Below are 21,511 nucleotides of genomic sequence, written 5' to 3'. Positions count from 1 at the left end.
GATCTCTGTGAGTTCAAGACCACACTGGGAACAGAGCCAGGCATGGTGGTACACACCTTTGTTCCTAGCACTGGTTGAACATAGAGGTCTGGAGGTCTGTACAGACAGACAGGAAGTGAAAGAGCTAGGCAGAAAGAGGCAGTGATGTAGCTGGGCAGAGAGAGGAAGTGAGATGGCAGGGCACAGAAAGGATATAGGTGAGGGTACACAGGAAGTAGCTCTTTTTGGCTAAGGATTTCTATCAGTAAGAAGGTGGCTGGCTTCTTTGTGCTTCCCTGATCCCTCAGATTTTACCCTAACATCAGGCTCCAGGTTTTTCATTAATAAGACAGTTTAGCAATTCATCTTACAAAGTATATATGTTTGTAGTTATCAGACAGGCTGTGAGGTTCAGCTCAAATGAGCAGTGACTGAGGGCTGCTGTGTCTACTGTGCAGCCCATGGAAAACTATGCCTCTGGGGGTACTTGAAAATTCTGCTAGAGTTGTCTAATGGGAGTCACAGAATTAGGTGGCAACTTAGGAAAAGAGGAAATAATTACTTATAAAAGGCTGGTATTATCACTGCACGATATTGATTTTCTGAGATGCCCCTCATAGGATCATGTATTAAAGTCTTGGTCATCAATCTTCAGTACTTTAAGAGGTGGAGGAAAAATAAAGAAGCAGGGCCTGGCAGAAGGTTTTAGGTAGGAGTACCTCCACTTGAATAATATCTGGAGACCCTGGTCCTTCCTTTCCCTCTTCTACACCTGGTCATTAGGTGAATGGTCTTCTATTACCACATACTCATACCACAGTGTTCTGCCTTACAATGGGGCCAAACAATCACTGCCAAATGTGTGAGCCAAAAGAAAAATCTTTCTTTTGATAAACTTATGATCTTAGATTTCTATCATATTAACAGAATGCTGGCCAACATACAGCAGTAGTCTTAAGGATCATCAGAGTGGGATCATAGAATTTAAGAAGAAAACAGAAATAGTTGATACTCTTTCATTTTATGAAATCAATTAATTTAGTTTTCCAGCCCCATCACAGTTTCCTCTCCTTCTTTCCTCTCCTCTCCTCCCAGTCCTTCTCCTTCAACCTTGCTACCTCACCCCCCACTCACTCCTCCTTTCCCTTCAGGAGAGGGCAGGCCTCCCATATATACCAGTCAGCTACTTACTGCATATCAAGATGCAGTGAGACTAGGCACCTCCTCTCTTGTTAAGGTAGGCCAAGACAACCCAGTAGGAGGAGGGAAGGGTCCCAAAAGCAGGTAATAGAGTCAGAGACAGCCTCTGCTCCCAGCGTTAGGAGTTCCACAAGAAGACCAAGCTATACAACTGTAACATATGTGCAGAGGGCCTCAGTCAGTCCCATGCAAGCTCTCTGTTTGGAGATCAATCTCTGTGAACCCTTATGAATCCATGTTAGTTGATTCTGTGTTTTTTTTAAACTATCCTCTAGAGTTTGAAGAACACAGTTGTGTTAAATGTACCCAAGAGATAGAGAGAGCAGATGGTTTCTGGAGAAACAATAGAAACCAGGTTGAGAAACATCTGTGTGAAGAATGTATTTTAATCATGTTTATAACAGTAACAAGTATTACAATGTCTATTTTTATTAAACACCTCCTGTTTGGTGCTGTTCCTACTTAATGTATGTGATAATTTTATCTTTACAATGTTATATGGAGGACATTGTATTCATTTCGCAGGTTCTAAGGCATGCAGGAATTTAGAAATTGTAAAAGTTCTCATACTTAAGAAGTGGCAGTTTTGAAACTCAGTGTCCAGTGTAGTTTTCTTTCCTAGTCCCGAGACAGGGTATCTAATCATAAGTACATCTTTGTAGCACATATTCCTTTTTATTTGTTTAATTTGCTTTATGTCGATTCCTAAAGAAGTATTAAATATTATTAAAATGTCAATTTCTCAGAATGCACACTCAAAAATAGTTTTGCACTCAATTTGGTACTAGTGTAACAAAGGAAAAAAATTATCAAAATTGGTTTGTTATACATGTGTATGATGAATGGAAATTAAATTGAAAAAATATAGAAATAGAGCATGCTTGTCACTTTAGCATTATATTCATTTAAAAAAGTATGTGCTAGTTGTAAGTTAGAATTAGTTGATCAGAAGAAGGGACACTTTAAATCTAAGCATTACATCTCTGTGAATATTCTTCCTTCATTGCACATTTATAGGATCAGAATTCAATCCCATTGAAAGTAGTAAAAAATGTATACTTTACTTATATAGGATATATGCACATATATCGTACAGGAGAATATTATGTTGCATTGAGGACCATCTTTTCTACATTATAATACAGTAGTAACTTTAATTGTCTACCACAATATTCTAGGCTATTAACAACTTGCTTCTAGGTTAATTGCAGAATATTTCTGAAAAGGTATTCACAAGTAAAGGAATGTACAATAGTGCTGGGCTAAGAGATGAAGTGTTAACTACTGGAGTTTGGTATGGTTTTGACATAAGGTGTTCCTCTTTGGTTGTTGGATGTTTATGTATTCCTTAGGATACATGACCCAGCTGACACACAAAGTCCTTTTTGGAATGATTTTGAAGATTATACTCTGGATCTATCTCTGTTTCAGTCTTTGCTTGCTCATACACTATGACATGAAGAAGTCACAAGCCCCACTGTCTCAAACTCAGGCTTTCTAGCCATACATTCCAAGCCCTGAATGACTGGGTGCCCTGTTGATCCTCTCTTCTCTGAAGCTGCTCCCATCAGGTATTTCTGTAACATAAAAAAAAATGATACAGCATAATTGCTAACCTGCTGTGCTTTGGAAGACTGCTCACAGGAATATACCAGCACAGTGTAACATATCTTCATATAGCTAGTTGCCTGGAGCTGTAGTGTCTAATCTGTATCCATTAGGCTCATGGGGTTATTAAGTTTAAATTACAGAAAAGTAAGTAAGATTAAAAATTTAGTTCCTTGATCTCACAAGTGAGTCGTATTTTACGTACTTTATAGCCTCATGGAACAATGGCTACTGTATGTGCTAGCACAAATGAAAAGAGTCATAGAAAGTTCCACAGGAAAACACTGCCCATGCCTTACCTGTGCAATGTTAACAGAATCTTGATGGTGGATTGTACAGTTGGTGGAATGGTCTATGACACCCACATTTTTTTGGTTTTGAGTGAGCGTGTTTACTAAATATACATCAGGGGAAAAATAAAAGAACAATTATCAAGTAATAGAAAGAGGAAGAAGAGAACAAAGCATCATCAAATCAGTTTACAAAACTCAGCTGAGATGACTGGAGTAGCCTGATAGTACAAATAAAGGTAACATCATCAAACCCAGGGCTTACAAATATCCAGAAGAAACTGGGACAATCATCTCGAGTTCCCAATTGAGTTGTTTTTTCTGTGGATAAACTTCTCATTTCTCATTCCCACCACAGACATTTTTATATCACAAAACAAACAACAGTAACCTGTAGTGGAAAGAGTTTATATTCCAGCTGTTCTCAAGGACACAGAGCTTTTAATGCCCATGACTGCTTGGTGTACTTTTCTCTCCCTGCTACAGAACCAGGAAAGGCAGCCTAGCCTTTGACAGAAGCCTTGGAGAAAACTTTGAGACGAACATACTTAGATCCTAAGTAGAGATTTCCAATCAGCTATAGAAAATATAAATATTATGATGGACATGAAAATGTTGATCATGCCTTTTAGCACTAGCATGTCTGTAATTCCAGCCTGCAGGACGCTGAGTCAAGAGGATTGGCCTGAGTTCTAGGACAATTTGTATCACATTAAGTTCTGGCAAGCATGGGCTGCAGTGTGAGACTGGTTCTCAAAACAAATGACAAACAAACAAACAAAGGAAATAATACTGACAAACCTGTATGCAGGACTTTTCTTCCATTACTCACTTCTTTATAACCAGCTATGAGCCAGAGCAGAACCAGCATAAGAATTCTGGGAAAAGCACTCAACTTTCCTCTGGAGAAATAAATATGTGCTGATTCTCTTAGCCAAGACGTGACCCAGATCTCATTAAATCAAATTATTCTTCTTCCAGCCACAGAGATATATTCAGAGGCCATAGATGGTAATTGATAAGCCAAGAAGATTACACTTAGTACTAAGAATGTTTTTGGAACTAGTAGAAAATAATGAGGACAATGTAAGATTGGGGTTACTAGAGACCAACACAGAAAAAGCATGCTGAAGATAAAGGAGGAAAAGGCAACAGGAATATTCTTCATTTTTATCCTGGCCTCTTTTCACCATTAAACATGTATTAGAGAAAATTTTGTTACTGAAATTGAAACATCTTGTTTAAAAAAAATTATCTTCACTTTTCTCATACATTGTCCGAATAACCAAAGTGTACAACCTTAGAATCATCTAGCTGAGTTCTAGTTTTTATCTGAAGGAGCAGCCATTGAATTATAAGCTGTGTACCTACCTGTTAGGGCCTTATGAGCATTGGCTAAAGTAAATAGCCAGGAGTATAACACCTCTTTGAAATCTTGTTATTTTCTTTAATGTAACGTTCACATTTTAATGTCACTTCACAATGTGGTTGCTGGTACTTTTGTTCCTTTGATAATTAATTTTACAGGTACTTAATAAAATATAAATTAACATAATCTTACATTGAAAGAAACGGTTTAAGTGTGTTCATGTTCTCATTAATCTAATTCTCACCTTAGAAAGTGTGATTTGAACATTTAAATAGATTTCTATGGCTTTTTTTCCATTTTGATGATTATATGTCTTCCTAAATAACTGTTTGGGGATATCATTTATTTGATCCCCACTTCCACTATAGCCATTCATTTACTTTAGCAAATATTTTAAATTTTATACAAGTTCTTTCAGCTTGGTAATAGCATGAATCACAGAAACATAAAGAACCATATTTCTGGACAAGCAGATACCAGGAATTCTTTACATGGTTTGTTTTATGAGCTTCTGTGCAGAATTGGCTATGAGAAAGTCATTGTAATACTTGCATTTCACACATTCTTTAAAACTAAACAAACAAACAGAAGAACACCTTCTTAGAGCCAGATGTGGTCATGCACATTTGCAGTGTCAGTAATTTGAAGGATGAGGCAGGAGATCCATAAGAGAGCTACCTAGCTAGAGTCTGTCTAAAAAAAAAGTAAACTCTTTTGTCTTTATGTTTTGTGCCAACCCATGTTTAATTTTTCCATGTAGTGAAACTAAAGGCACCCATAACAAATCAACATTGTTCTTGCTACCATTTAAAACAAATCGGAAACTTAAAATACCATAATTGTTGTGAGAATGCAGCTAGTAGCCATGAAAGTTTATTTATTGATAATGAAGGAAGCAAGCATCTTAATTATCTTTCAGTTTTTGTGCAAGCTTCACCTCACCTCATATCAATGATTAGGTGGTCTGTGTGATAAATTAAAACTTTAATGTGAGGACCTCTTTTGCTGTTTATACTCTTTGGCTCTTTGCGGGACCCACCACCTAGCTCCCAAATAAGAATACACAGAGACTTATTCTTTCTGGCCTTAACTTGAAGTGTTTCTAGCCAGCTTTTCTTTACTTAAATGACCCCATCTACCTTTTGCCTCTGGGCTTCTACATTCCTCTATTTCTGTACATCTTTTCTCCACTTCTTCTTCCATGTCTGGCTGTGTGGCTCGCCACCGGCATCCTCCTCCTTTCTCACTTGTTCCCTGACCCTCTTTTCTCTCCTTTTCTTCTTCTATTTATTCTCTTTGCCTCAGAGTCCCACCTACCCTTTCTCCTGCCTTGCCATTTGCCATTCAGCTCTTTATTAGACCAATTAGTTGTTTTGACAGGTAGAGTAACACAGCTTTATAGAGTTAAACAAATGAAACATAAAAGAAGGTAACACATATTTGCATCATTAAACAAATGTTCCAAAGCATAAAAAAAATGTAACACATCTTCAAATAATGTTCTACAACAGACCCCAGGTAAGTTACTAAACTAAAAGCAATATTGGAGCAATAGACTCCTATAGCTTCTTTTCTATGGTAATTATAATTTTTCAGACATAATTGCTTTAGAGTATCATTGAGTTTATTCTTATTTGTGCTGTAGTCATTCATTTATGTTAGTATATATTTTAAAATTTATAGGAGGCCTTAAAAGACCAATATTTCAGTTTGGTAATGGCATGGCAAACAAGCATACATATCAAGTGATTGCAGTTTTGGAAAGACAGGGGAAAGGGACAGGAATATTTTATTACTCCATCATCTACTTCTGCAGTTCCAAAATTGACTGCTTCAATGTCACAATGAATCCCCTCTACCATCAGACCTGAGAACTTTCTCTACCATTGGAAGGGACTTGCTACCATGACTGCTACTAATGTAGCTCCTCCCACTCTCAACACACACCTAAACCAAGATGGAAAGATCCCAGCACAAAAAAGTATTGTGAAAAATCCAAACAACTCAGCTCTTCCATAAATTACCAATCCCATAGTAATGATATCTTATAAAAATGAATTAAATGAGGGCCAGGAGAGCTGGGTCAGTGGTTAAGAGCACTTGCTGCATTTGCAAAGGTTTTGGGTTTGGTTCCCATGATGAACATCATTAGCATCTGTAATTCCTATTCCAGGGGCTCAAATGAACCAATGACCTCTTTTGGCCTCCTGGAGTACCAGACATGCATATGGCACACATATAGGAAAATTCTTATAGAAAATAAAAATAAGTATTTTTTTAAAAAAATTTAAATTATGTAAATAAAATTCCATATGCAGAACACAAAATACTTGATGGTGAATGTAGTAAAACAAGTCAAAGGGAGCTTCAACATTTTCTAGGAGAACACAGAGAACTGAATGAAAAAAGGAAGTCAATTAACAGTATAAAATAGAACTTACTAAATAGAAAACAATACTTAAGAAAAGCCAAACCAAAATGACAGTGAAAATGAAAAACATACAGGTCAAATAAGACATTCAGTGGAAACATTTACCATTAAAATAGGTCATGTGGATGAAGGAGTATCAGCGCTGAAGACAAAACAAGATAATTCAGTCATTTAATAAAGGTCGGTCTGAAACTTAAACCATGAATGAACTGAACATGTAAGAACTTTGGGATGTCATTAAAAGAAAAAAATGCCTACTAATTGTGGCAAAAGAAGGAGAAATTCAAGCAAAAAGTTTAGAACATATTGTTGATAAAACTATAAAAGACAAATTTGTGAATCTAGAGAAAGGGAAGTCCATGCAGAAATGGGAGGAACACAGAATTTGGAATTGACAGGACCAGAATAGGAATTCTGTGATGTCTTATCTTTGTTGTATACCTGTGTACACCTGGAGCCAGCTCAATCTCAGTTGGGCACTACTGTGAGGAATTTTCACAGATTACTTGAAGGTGGAATGTGTACCCAAATCTGGCCATACCCACTGGGGAAAACCCACATAAAACAACATCGAAGTGGGAATGCCTGCTTTTTGTCTGCTTGTCTTTCCTCACTGGCCAGTTCATCTGTCCCATTGCTGAGGCATTCTTAGGCAAGCTTCTGACTCAAGCTCTTCGGAATTCCGACATAGACTGAGGATTAGCAGTTCTGAAGGATTTTTTTCTGGGACTCCTGTGTATGATTGAGACTGCTGAGCCCTCTAACCTCATGGACTAAAAATTTACATTTTCTGTAGGGACACAACCATTATTGAACTACAAGGAAATAGTCTGTAAGTCAATCCAGTAAACCCCATATATATTCTACTGGTGCTTCTCCTTTACAGAGGAAAGACTAATACAGATTTTGGTACCAGGAGTGGTTCTAGAGAAATAATTGTAAGTCAAACTTTTAAAGTATGTGGAACAGGTTTTACAGTTCATTGACAGTTACCTTTACAGAAAACTCTTCTGGTAGCATGGGGAACACTGAAAGACCATGATTTGAAATATTTTTACTGGATTATTTTGAAGAATAAGGAATTTATGGATTCTGTACATAAAACTTTCCAATGTTTGTGGAAAAATAAAGAAAATGCTGCTGCTGAATAGTTGCTTCTAGAATTCCTGGATAAATTGACAATGAGTTCATTGAAAAAAAATAATTTCCTTTATGTTTACATAAACAGTGTTTCTAATAGGATTTTTAATATAATATTATGTGAATATAATATCTTATGATAAAATAAAAACTAATAAATTTGGAGTTGATAAGATGAAGAAACAGAAGGAAAAGAGCCCAATAGAAGGCATAAGAATCAGAGACCTACTCATTCACACACTCAGGGATCCCATAAAAACACTACACTAGAAGCTATAATTTATAAGCAGAAGAGCTGATGGAGACTTGTGCAGGTCATCTGTATACTTCCTTGATCTCTGTGAATTCATATAAGATTTTATCATGTACAACAGGGTTTCTAAGTATGAACTGGAATATTTTCTCCAGTAATCATAGAGCTGAAGTGGCTGATAATCAAACCCACGTGCTCATTATAAGATCAGCCGAATTATGACAAAATTTGAAGTCTGAGTCTTGTAGAGTGACGACAATTAAAGTAAGAGCACTTTTTGGTAAAGAATAGTAGCTTGCACTTGGGATGGAGATGTGTAGAAGAAGCCTAATGAAGCTGGGGATTTGAACCCTCAGGTTATGTAGGAATTATTTAGTTACTCCGCTCATAGCAGAAGATGTATCCCTAACCATAACCCCTGCAATATTGCCTTCTCTATCTTTCCCTGATTCAATTAATCCTTCATTATCTGGCAAGCTGGTAGTGACCTTCCCTGAAGGATATGCCACACAAGATAATAATGACATCCCTTAGTGCCCACAAGTAGTTGCCTTTAGACCTATTACCAGACACCAGGCTAAAAAGATAAATAGGCTCCTAGAGGGAAAATAGGAAGGGTAGGGCATGAGGCAAAGTACTACACCACTAGAAAGTTTAACAAGATAGCTAATTCCCTCAAGCAGATGTCTGGGGGATTTATGTGGGAATGGATTTTTAGGGTCTGGGATAATGGGGAATTGAATAGAATACTGGCTCAGACTGCACTTATTGATATGGGAGTTTGCACAGTTTAAAAGGTGTCAAAAGTTTGTTTGATGAGTTACATGAAGCATTTGTCGAATGATAACCTGCTGAAAAAGAGCTGAATATGCCTGTTATGAAGGCTTAAGGAAATGGAATGTTGGAGTGGGAATACCGTGTAAAACCTAATTCATCACAATGATAGAACTCAGGAAACATGACTTTACTAACTGGAAGTCAGAAAATGATGAGAAGGGCACCAGTAGATTTAAAGAGCTTTATCATTGCTTTTCCCCTTGTGCCAGATCTTAGCATTGGAGATACTGCTGCTCAATTGGATCAATTAAATGTAATGTGTTTAATTGGGCTCTGGATTAGCAGTGGCCAGGTGGCTGCACTGAATCACCAAAGCCAAGGACAGCATAGTTATCATAATGAGCAGAAATTGCCAAAGCAGTTTCTATAATGGCCAGACCTGTAATGGACAACACAGGCAGAGAGATTTTATAATGATATGACATATATGGATTTTTGGTACCGACGAATGGTGTTTCTAGAAATGAAATATATAAAAAGCCTATGTTTGTTCAATATGTATAAGCAGAAAAAATTCTGGAACAAATCAATGAAAGGCTGCATGGGATGGTAGCAATCAATTATCTCTGCCTATCACCTGATTTCCAGACTTGATCCAGTTTCCAGATCTAGAAGTTTATGAATGAAAGGAAATTCAGGTCCCTCTGGGGAAGGACTTTATTAAATACCCTAGAGTTTTACTTTTAGCATTTTCCCCCTCTCTCCTCAGAAGGACCTCTGCTGGTAGCCTTGTTCCAGACAGATATGTGGAGTTTGTGCCAAGAAGAAATTGTGACCACCTGTTATCGGTCAAGCATATGGCCCTGGAAAGCTTGAGCTGTCTTTATTTATACAGTTTCAATGATTTGCATGAACACTTTTATAACCAGTTTTTATTTTTTAAGTGTCTAAAAATGGTTACAATAATTACCCATTTGTTTCCTGCTTCTTTCCTTTCTGATTCCCAATTCTCCCACAGGTAACCATTGCCTTTTTCTATATCTCTATTGTCAGAAGCATAAGTAGTCTTGCAAGGTACACAGGAGCTTTTCTAACTAGGCACACCTACAGGCAGAACAGTGTGCCCAGCTGGCAGTACATGTGGATACACACTATGTAGGGTGGGAGAAGGTTGTCTCTTGTGGTTAATATTTACATGTGGTAGGGTCTGGGTTCTCATGTTCAACTCACCAGCCAAAGTTGGATCAATCCATTCTACTGCTCTATCCCCTCTGGGGGCATACCAGGTTTTCTCATTTATCTTATAGGCAACATAACCTGGAGACTTGCTCTTAATAGTTGGCATTGTTTGTTCCTTGTCCTTATGTCTATCTCTCTTAACTTATCAGAATATTAGCAGTGTTATTAGAAATGAGGGGTTTCTATGATTCTGCTTCATTACCTGTTCCTTGAATGGTTCCATTAACTCGATACCATTTATTTAAGAGCATTTCTTTAAATCTCTTAAGGTTAAAATCATATTCCCATAAATGTTATGCAAATATATATTAAACGTCATGACCTACTCTGACTTGTTCAGGCCAGCAGTAGAGCTAGCATAGTAAAAGGAAGGCGAGCACATTGCCCACATGCTTCTAGAGTCATGCCCGGAATTATGCAGGAGACTGTCCACAGGTTCTTGCCACATGGGTCAGAGTCTCCAGGGCTTTGCCACAAGGAGAGCCCTTCGTGCTACTCTCAGACCCTTGTTCCCCAAAGAAGTCGCATTGCTCCCGCCAGACCTCTAGACTTTTGTTAGGGTAACTGTCCTTGGGAGAAAGACCAAACACTCATACTTTCCAGAGTTTACTGGATTCTGGTTCTGAACTGGCACTGATTCTGGGAGATCACAAGAATCATTGTGGTCCTCCAGTTAAAATAGGGGTTTATAGAAGTCAAGTGAAACATAAAGATTTGGCTGAGGTTTGATTCACAATGGGTCCCCAAACCTCCTGTGGTTATTTATCCAGTTCTAGAATGTTTAATTAGGATGGATATACTTAGGACGGGATAGAATTCCCATACTGTTTCCTTGACTTATAAAGTAAGGGCTATTATGGTTGGAAAGACTAAGTGAAAACCACTGGAGTTGCCTCCACAGGAAAAATAGTGAACAAATTCATTCCCAAAAGGATTTTAGAATTAGTGCCACCATCAAGGGCTTGAAAACTGCAAAGATGGTAGTGACCAATACATCTCCCTTTAACTCTCCTATTTACCCTGCTTAGAAGACAGAGGGATTGTGGAATTCACCTTTTGGTGAGCTTCTCATGAGATACAAGTATCTTCACATCCTTTGCTCATTCATAGAGATGTCTACCCACATACTTCTTCCCCAAAATAGCTTTCTCATCAAAGTTACAGTCATAGTCTTCCCATTTAATCACTATCCATCTGAAGATTGGCAAAGGCTGCGAAGCAGGAAATAACTACACATCTGGCAATTCCCTCTTCCAAGCAAAGTGCACTCTCAAGTAGGATATGCAACTGAACACATTCCTCATAAGATACAGCCATGGCTGTGGTGGTTTCAGTGCGATGTCTCCCATAAGTCTCCACTATTGGAAACTTGGTCCCTAGTTGTGGGCACTTTGGGGAGAGGTTTAGGAGGTATGACCTTTATGTAGGAAGTGTGGTGTCAGGATTGGAGGTTTCAAAAGCTACAAGCCTTTCCCAGTTAGCAGTTATTCCCATCTCATGGGGAATATGAGTTCTCAGCTTCTAGCTCCAATGGCCATGTCCACCACTACTCTGTCTCCTATCTCTAACATCATAGACTTTAATCCTGTGTATCAGTAAGCCCCAAACAACCGAGGTCTTCTTTAGACTGCCTTGGTCATGGTGTTTATTATACCCACAGAAAAGTAACTAAGTTAATAACTAAGAAATATATTTTTTAAGTGTTCATGTTCTTTAGCCATCTAGGAAACATAAATTAAAAGTTCTCTGAGATTTTATCGTACCTCATTCAGAATGGCTAAGATTAAGAAAACAAAAGTTGCCAGGTGGTGGTGGCACACGCCTTTAATCCCAGCACTCGGGAGGCAGAGGCAGGCAGATCTCTGTGAGTTCAAGGCCAGCCTGGTCTCCAAATTGAGTTCCAGGAAAGGCACAAAGCTACACAGAGAAACCCTGTCTCAAAAAAAAAAAAAAGAAAGAAAGAAAGAAAGAAAGAAAGAAAGAAAGAAAGAAAGAAAGAAAGAAAGAAAGAAAGAAAGAAAGAAAAAGAAAAGTTAGCAAATGTTAACAAAGATGTGGAGAAAGAAGAACTGTCAATCATTGTTAGTGGCAGAACGAACTGAAGCAGGCACTATGAAAATCACTATGGAGTGGTTTCGAAAGATTAGAAATATACCTACTATATGAGCCAGTAAATCACTTCTCGGCATATATTCAAAAGACACTGTATCCTACTACAGAGTCACATGTTCATCTATGTTCATTTGTGCTGTACTCACAATAGCTCAGACACTGAAATAATCTCAATGTCCATGAACTGAGGAATGAATAATAAAAATTCAGTACCAATACAAAATTGAATTTTGTTCAGTTAAAAAGAAAATTAAAATTATAGAATGTGCAAATAAACTTACAGAAGAGGAAACTATTCTGAGTGAGCTAATCCAAGCCCAGAAAGACAAATGTTATAGGTTCACATTTATATGTGGGTCAACAGGTTTGGATCTATTGCTTAGTACATAAGTAAGAAATTCATTAAATCGAATTGAAAATCAATATACTGTGGGTATGTGAATTTCAGCCCAAAACTCAACTTCAAAGTTGAATAATTCTTTTGCATACTTTGATGCACACCAAAGAACATCTAAAATGCATGACCTGTTTTTTTACTTACAGGTATCTCTTTTAAATTACAACATAGGTTTGTTTCAGCGGATATTATTCTGTATTTCTTTCACATTCTTTCAAGCTTCCAATATTAATTTTTGCCTGGTCTATGCTTCTATCTACTTTCACGTGTCTTCAAACTGATTGTGATGAAGGAATTGTGTTAATGAATTCTCTCTAGACTTTACAATAAAGCAGATGACTTCTGTTTGTATGGTAAGGTAGAAAGGTAGATACATACTTTACTGTGTTTAGTTCTCACTCCATACTCAAGATTATTCTACATGTGCTATTGTGAAACTATAGGGTATTAACATATAACATAATAAGCTGTATATCACTACTGAAAATAGCTTCCAAAAACGTTCCTCTCTACTGGGGCGATGTCATTCAAAGGCAGTTGTGCTTTTTGTGCTACCTAATGGATTTGCTTGTACATTTTCCCTTCTTTCAAATCATGTACAGAAATCTTTATTCTTCATACCTGTGTTATTTAAAATGGTTTTTATGTGTTTTGATCACTCCTTGCGCCCTCTGAAATGCATTAGCAGTGTATCACTCTTTTTCTGATTTGAAAAGAGAGCTTAAATTGTGATGTCTTAATTAGGGTACTTAGTAATGCCTTAGCTTTTACCAAAGGCTATATTCAATGTCCTTGCTCTGACATTTCTTCCTGTTCTACAGAAGATACAAAATAATGTAATGTTTCTATGCACATCTTTTACAAAAGCAAAATTTTATGTCTTTACTCAGAAGAGGTTTTCAAACTTTTTACAAAGTAAATTCACCTCAATATGAAGTCACAGTCCACTTATGTGATTAATGCCATAGCCAATAATGTAGTTCTATTTATTTCTGGTGTCATGTGATTGCACTTTCTTTCTGTTTTATTTTGTTGGGGAATGTTTCCATTTAATTTTTATCCATTCAAAAGTTCTTTTTATTGAAATTTTATGATGTAATATGATATAGTAGCAGTGTGTTTTCATTTGTTTGAAAGTCCTTCTGATTGAATTATAAGTTAGATATAAATTATGCTAATAAGGAAATAAACAAATTTAAAACTTTAGATCATTAAATTTTAAAAATGAATTTACACATATAAAGAATAGTAACAGTCTAGTACAAAAACACAAGAAACTCTGTCCTTATCATTGTTTTAAACTGTCTTAAAATCAATGAGTTTTCTTTGGAAAGATTTAAATGAAAGTTACTTTAAGTAAACATAATTAAATCTGGATGGGTACCAGATTATCTTTTCAAATGACAAGTCTACTTTAAATAATTCGTCCAATGGAAAATTCTCTTTCACAAAATGATAGAATAAATATAAATAAATCTTTAAATACTTCTTGTTTTCATCTTATTCTCTTCCTAAATTTGGCATGTACTGTAAATATTGCTGTATATAACTATTGAAATGGTAACACAAAGGAATTTCTTTAGGTTCACAAATGACAGTTTATAGGTATACCTTTTAGAGACATAGGTATTTTCCTCAGGCTCAATAAATCTATGTCAACAGTCAAAAGAAAACCTGAATAAATATCACAAAAAACTTTACATTAAACAGTAATAATAATAATATTTACAATTTCAGAATCTAATGTAGATAAAGTACTTGCTATAACCTAGTTTTCTTTAGATTCTGCAATGGGGACCTCTTCCTATACTATAGCAGCCACATTTAGTTGTCAATATCCTGCCACTGAAAATGCACAAATATTTCCATGCACCATGGGTAGCATACCTGTAAACTATCATTCCTGACAAAATGTTTGATTGAAAAGCTCTATAATTTTTCCACAAGCACATGGTGGAATAATCTCTTATGATATATGTTAGACAAGCTAATCCAGATACTCTGAACGATCTTAATTTATTCATTTCTGCAACATGTTTAATAGTTTTTATATAAACACCTGATAATCTGTATTAAAACTCACACCTGCATTGAAGATGTATATGGAGTTTGAATTTTTGGGAGCCAGGCATTAAAAAAGTATCTTGTAAACATAATTCAAATGTCATCTAGATGATAAATAAGTGACCCTATGCCTCCTAGAACTTACCTTTAAATTTTGTCAAGTTAATGAAGATTCTGAATTCATATAAAGTTAATAGCACTTAAAATACAACACAAGTGATGAGAAACAATTGAGGTGAGCACAGAGACTGTAAGTTCAGAGTCTTTCTGCACTTTGTGACAGGCAAGACCAAAATATATATTACAAAGATAAGGAAGAACTTTGAATCCAAACCTGTGGCTGCCTCTGTCTCAGACCTTGATGGCAATGAGGCCAAAGAAGACCACTGTAAAGAGGAGAAAACCAAGAGATTTGTATAGCTGTATGCCTTCATTCTTAGACAGGTACTAACTAAACTTTAAAACACAAGGAAGATTCTATAAGCGCAGACAAGCGAATAAATTGGAAGATAATGATACCTTGAATTTTTAAGCTAAAAAAGTCCAAATGATTGTACAAAAATAAAGAATATTTGAGTTTTGACCTTCAAGTGGGAAAAACCTCACCCTCTATCCCAGGATAATCAGAAGCTACCCAAGAAAGGTGTTGCCACACACAGTGACTAGTTTAATTCTAGATAAAACCCTATTGAAGATAAACCTAGAAAAGGTTTAAAATAAGTGTAATGCCAATAAATAATTAACTAGCTGTAAGAATTCTAAGCAAAAACAGTAAAATATTGGAACTCCACACTTAACAACTTAGCATTTGCTATGCCAAGAACACAATTAAAAATGCTAAATATGTGAAGAGATCAGAAAACATTGACTGTAACTAGGAACAAAATGAATTCATTGAAACAGATTCAGATATCAGTCGTGATGGCTCACATTTATAATTCTAGCACTTGGAGGCTGAGTTTGTGGCCAGGCTGGGCTACATGGTAAATTCCAGACCAGCCTAGAATTACAGAGTGGGACATTTTGTCTCATAAATAAATAAATGGGTATTATCTTCATGTTGACTAGGTGTTGGTCTCTGTCTTAATATCCATCTACTGCACATAGAAGTTTAAAATAATTATGAGGCCTGGGAGATGCAGTAATATAATGAAAAGTCATTAGGAACTAGTTTAATAGTATATCCATTTAACAGACTAATGCTGGTAGTTTCAGCCATAAGGACCTGTGATTTTTCTAGCCACAGGTTCTTGGCTTTGATAATGGTGTCAAGCATTATTTCTATCTTGTGGAAGGGGCCTTAAATCCACACAAAGGAGATTTGTATTCATACCACTGTTGTTCCAGTGGGCGTATGTTTCAAATAGGTCATTTTTATATATCCCAGGGTTCATAGGTGGGCAAGATGGGTGAATATTTTCCTCCTCTTGTAGCATACATAGTACTTTGCAGCACCCTAATATCTATCCTGCAGCAATGAATCTTTCAGGTCAGCACCAGCTTGATTTCTTCATGTTCCAAGATTCAAATATATAGATGGCAATTAACATAGAGACTCACACCTGGACAATATGCATAAAATAAGAATTGTAGAATACAGGGCTGTAAATGGGACATCTATTTCACATCCTTCTCCTGGGGTGAATTTGCTAGGGTTTACTATTGTTGTTTTGAAACACCATCACCCAAAAAAGTTGGGGAAGAAATAGTTTATTCCACTTATACTTCCAAATGGCTGTTCATCATCAAAGGAAGTCAGGACAGGAACTCAAATAGGGCAGGACCCTGGGGGTAGGAGCTGATGCAGATGCCATGGAGGGGTGATGCTTACTGGAGTGCTTCCCATGGCTTGCTCAGTTTGCTTTCTTATAGAACCCAGAACTACTAGGATAGGGGTACCACTACCCACGATTAATCATTAATTAAGAAAATATCTTACAACTGGATCTTACGGAGGCAGTTTCTCAATTGAGGTTTCCTCCTTTCAGATAACTCTAGCTTGTGTCAACCTGACATAAGACTCGCCAGCACACAAAGCTAGTGATCATCAGAGACTATGGGGTGGAAAGAGTGTTAGAGGAGCTAGAGGCGTTGAGTAAATACAGTGAAACATGTTTTCTGAATAAAAACACCCATGGCAATTGCATCTATGATCTCACATGTCAAAGTGAAGTTAGATGACAAAGACACCTAGGGAGGGAAAAATAAGAGAGAACAGAAAGAGTAAATGTGCAAAAATGAAACAGTGTCTGGTACTTTCATTAAAAAAAAATCAGTTTATTTTTTAAATTGAAAATACATTCTCCTCTCCATACAAATACATCCCAACCACAGTTTTTCCTCCCTCCACTTTTCCTAGCTCCCTCTCACCTACAATCTCCTCTAGATCTACCCCTGCCCCTGCATTTCCTCTTCAGAAAAGAGAAGACCTCCAAGAGACACCATCCAAACACAACAAAACAAGATACAATAAGACAAGGCAAAAGCCCTCATATTGAGGCTGGGCAAGACAACCTAATAGGAAAAGAGTCTCAAGAGCAGGCAAAAGAGTCAGAGATATACCCACTCCCACTGTCAGGAGTCTCACAAAAACACCAAGCTAATAGACATCATATGTACACAGAGGACCTATACAGGACCCTTGTGCTTCTCACTTCAGTCTCTGTGAGCCCTGCTTAGTTGATTTGGTGGGCCATGTTTTCCTAGTGACCTCTATCCCCTCTGACTACTACAGTCTTTTCTCCCCTTCTTCTGTTTGATTCACTGATCTCCAAGGAGAGGGACACAATGAAGACCTCCAATTTATACCCTCTCTCTCTGCACAATGTCTGGCTGTAGGTCACTGTATCCACTCCCATCTGCTGTCAGAGGAAGCCTCTCTGATGATGACTAGAAAAGGCAGCAATTTATGAGTATAGTAGCATATCATTAGGAATCATTTCATGGATTATTTTTTTAATTTGCCAGCCATGTTTTGTTCTACTCTATGTTTCTGAGCTACCCATTCTCTGTTTCCGGGCCATCCAGTCAGTGTCAGGCATGGGTTCCCTCTCTTGGTGTGTGGTTCAAGTTTTTCTGAGATGGACTCTATTTGCTATAAAAGAGGCTTCATTAAGCAGAAGTAGTACTCCAGTTACTTATGAGTATAAAGACAAGATTTCAAATGTAGTAATGAATAATTCTGGTCTAGCAAAGCAGCAGTAGGAGATTCTTTTCTAAGGTCCACAACGTTGTTAGCCCAAGGCAGCTGTCGGGGTTTTTGGTACTAGGCATTATTTTTCTCCTGTTGAGTTGGCCTTAAGTCCAATTAGACTGCTGTTGGTTGTCAAAGACATGTGAGTGTCACCTATTAAGCTTTTGTGCATGTCTTGCCATGCTGGTAATTGTTGTAGTTTATGGGTGTTGCAGATGGGTTGGACAGTTTAATTGCTTTCCACCACTGGCAGCTTGCATAGTATTCTGAAGCCACAAAAGCTAGATGGCAGGAAACAGGCTTTCAGGTGACTTTCAGTTTCAACAATCTGAGTTCTGTGTCTAAGTGTTCAGTGACAGTTTTTTATTATACTACATAGTAATCTTCAGTGCTATGTCTGACTTTGGAGGTCTGTGAAATGCTTTATTGCTGTTGTTCAAAAACATAATGAGAGATTCTCTCTGATGGCCAGGGCAATTCTGAAGAGCAACCACACTATGTTTTCCTAGCAAGTTAATCTCTAATTGTCAGGAAATTCTAGGTAAACACAAACTGTGAAAAATAATTTATAGTGGTTCTACAATTATATAGTAAATTATACTGTGGTGGTATTCTAATTGTACTGAAATGCGATTTTGATTGTATGTTAATAAATAAAGTTCCCCGGGGGTCAGAGCTATTAGAGCCATAGACAGAGTGTGGCGGTGGTGGCACACGCCTTTAACGCCATAGGTCTCTGTGTGTTCAGGGATACAGCCAGCATTGGAGACATATGCCTTTAAGACCTGGGGGGCTGTACATACAGACAGTGACAAGGCAGCCATGTGTTTGGATTTACAACCAATGAGAAGGCAGAATGACTATGAAACGACTTACACACAGGGAAATAGCTCTCTTTCGGGAAGCTAAGACCACCGCAGGAGGAAGGGTGAGATTTTAGCTCTGAGCTCTGATCTATTGGCTTTCTCCTTTACATTGGTTCTGTGTTTCTTATTTAATAAGATGGTTGGTTACATCTATATTATACATATGAATAAAATATATTTCCATGAATATAAAAATTTCAAATGATGTGAAATCTGCTTACGGGGAAGATATAACAATTACAAAAGTACATAAAACAACAGATTAAAATCATATCAGAACACTTTGGAGGCAGGGGCAGGCAAATCTCTGAGCTCTAGGCCAAACTGGACAAGCTTGATAGAAAAGATGGGACAATAGATTCCTAGTTATAATCTAGACAATCAATACTCTTTTTTATGTAATTGACATTAAATAAAAGGCTTGAAAATGCTATTTTCTAGTTGGTGTAATCAACAATTTTACTACATTATAAGTCACTGAAAACACATTCTTTAACATGTTCAAAAGACATACCAAACACATCTTTGTTATATCATAAAAAGACAATATATTTAACAGAGGTAGAATTATTCAAATATTCTCCAACCACAAATATTTAAGTAATAGTCAGTTTAAAAGTAGATACCTGGAAATCCCTAATTACTTGATGATAAGGCTGTATATTGGAAAAACTATTGAGACAACTTCAAAAATATTCCCGGGTGATGTTACAATGCCATCTTTAGATGTAACCATGTCTTTTATATGGATATTAGAAGAGAAAAACTATTTTAAGTTGATGATTTAAGTAGTTAGCTTAAGTAAATATTAAATTATGAATGAATTAAACAAAAAGGAAGTGTTGTCTAATAATAGATATAATAAAGAACAGAAATACAATGGAAAATACAAAGCGATAAGGACAGTAAAACCAAAGAATACTGTTACAGTGTTAATTCAATTAAAACAAACCTATACATGACTGGGAAGCAGGAATTACAACTAAAAACCACTGCCAAAAAAATTAACTTTTGGTTATATTCATGGGATATTTTTTTATTGTTGACTAATATGAGAGAGCAGAACCAACTATAGGCAGTACCACCCTGGGCAGGTTGTCACTGGGCAAGCCAGGGGAAGCAAGCTAGTAATCTCCAATTCTTCCATGTTTTCTGCTTTTCTTCTTTTCTCCAGGTTCCTGCCCTGATATCCTTGAGTGATAAACCATTATCTGGGACTGTAAGATGAAATAAACCCTTTATTCTCAAGTTGCTTTTGGTTATGATTTTAATCATAGCAACACAAAGCACACTAGAACAGATATATTGAAAAACTTTAAAACCTGATGGACTTATTTGCAAGCAGTTTCAGTTATTCAACAGGGAACAAAAGAGAAAACACAAGTTGCCAATAGAAATGACTTTTAGGGGCACATATTAGCAAAACCAGCAGTCAGGAGGCATTCACAAATGAACCAGCTGTGAAATCCTAGAATTGAAATGTGCACCGGTGGAGATAACCTGCCAATAGTCAAACAATGTGCTGCATATGGTAACAAGTGAGAAGAGGCAGAAATCAAAATGGTTCAGGATGCTTGTTGAATGATAGATCGGACCAATAGAGTAGCAATAGCTTGGAAAGGTTCTGTGCCTTCCAACAGTGAGTAGGACCTTTGCACATATTTCAATGTTATGTGACAACATTATAGAGGTTTTGTAAATGTCCTTTAAGGTCTCTTGAATCTGTTCACTGAGAGGAAGATTATCTTGGATGGTTATAATTAAGGGATACCTGTAAAGGAGTGCCAGGACTTAATCAAAGACTTGAAATAGACATTATGTTTGTTGCTAGCTTTGAAGAAGCAAGCTCTTATGAACACAGTGGCATGTCAGGAAATGAATCCTGCTAACAGCCCGGGATGTAGAGATGTAGACACTTGCTCTGTCAGTCTGCTTTAGAATTCATTCTCACCAAAATTCAGATTTCAGCTTGTACAACCCTACACCGAGAACCCAGCCACCCACAAAAACCATGCAACAACAAACTGGTGTTGTTTTAAACTATAACATTGTATAATGTGTACACATCAATGAAAAAAAGGTTTGTGCAGCAGTTTCCTAATGTAAAGTACTTGTAAATATGTCTGGAAACACATTGATGAAATTCAAATTTCAGTTCTAAATTTTTATATGATTTGCAAATGTACTGTGCTTTTTATTACACTTGTACTTATTTTAACTGTTTTAGCTATACATTTTTGTTGATGTAAAAAGTGATATTAGAAATCAGTAATGATTCAAGAAAAGGAGAATAAAACATGCCATAGTCACCTATGAACATTTCATTTACAAGCATTAAAGAGATGTACATTTCTTACTTGAGTATTTGTGATGTCACATGGCTGGGTGAGGGAAATACCTCAAAATTAGGGTACAAGATTTTCCATTGACCTTCACATTTGTACTTATTAATGGATATATAATAATATTTATAATTAATAATAGTTTAAAATATCCCCATGCCTATGATAATTTTGTACCAAGTTTGAAAATTTAGTATTTCTGAAACCTTTACTAACTCTTATTATAAACTCTTACTCAGTTAATATATACA

This window comes from Peromyscus maniculatus, chromosome 2 (genome assembly GCF_049852395.1).
Source record: "Peromyscus maniculatus bairdii isolate BWxNUB_F1_BW_parent chromosome 2, HU_Pman_BW_mat_3.1, whole genome shotgun sequence".
Lineage (NCBI taxonomy): Eukaryota > Metazoa > Chordata > Mammalia > Rodentia > Cricetidae > Peromyscus > Peromyscus maniculatus.
Note: the sequence above shows the minus strand (reverse complement) of the source record.